Here is a 909-nt window from a genome sequence, read left to right as displayed (position 1 = left end):
AAGATGGAATGCACTTGATTTTCACTGTCGAAATGCCTCCAAGATGAGTGTTCTTGGTTTTGAGAGAGTTTTCCAAATATTTTGTTGGGATATTTTTGGAGACCACATCTAAATACTATATCTACCCATTTGAAGATAGTTTTTCAGCATTTTCAGTTATAGAAAGTTATCAAAGTAACTCCCAAGAATTGCATTCCAAATCAAATCGGATTTTGCCCACATGGGTGATCCAAACCCGAATTTAAAAAACTAATAGTTTAAGATCACAGAAATTTAGGAAGAGTCCATTCAAACCTGGCATAACCAAAGCCTAGCCACAAAATCCTAATCTTGCACCAAAACTATATACTATTTGAAAAAAAAATAAAAATGCTATGATTATATAGATAAATTTGATGTAGCTAGAATTATTTTTATTTTAATTTACAGGTTATGTTCGATGGTAGATCTACTGAAATTTGGGTGGCCCACACAATTTTGGATCATTTTGGATGGATCTAGACCTATTTTTAAAGCTTGAATGATCGGGATGAGGCTCGTCAATTAAACCAATGGGGTTCCAAATCGAGCACTTCTTGAGTCCAATATTTATATAAAATATAAAATATATATAATATAATATAAAACTAAATATATATTATAGAATATAAAATATAATATATATATATATATACACATTTATTCAAAATCCACCTCTTCCTCCATCTTTAAGAAGAAGGTTTAAAGTTAATGGTGGGCTAAGTTCAATCCAAAACTTGCCACCAAGCCCAAAATTATTGAATGGCTTGTCCAATACTCTTTGCAGGCACCACTGGCTATTGATCCTTCTACTGCAAGATTCTTGCAGTAGAAATCCAAGATAACTGCAAAGCTCACTGTAGCCAAATCCAAAATTGAGTATAAAAGGCT

The sequence above is a fragment of the Elaeis guineensis genome, chromosome 5 (genome assembly GCF_000442705.2).
Source record: "Elaeis guineensis isolate ETL-2024a chromosome 5, EG11, whole genome shotgun sequence".
In the NCBI taxonomy this organism is placed as follows: domain Eukaryota; kingdom Viridiplantae; phylum Streptophyta; class Magnoliopsida; order Arecales; family Arecaceae; genus Elaeis; species Elaeis guineensis.
Note: the sequence above shows the minus strand (reverse complement) of the source record.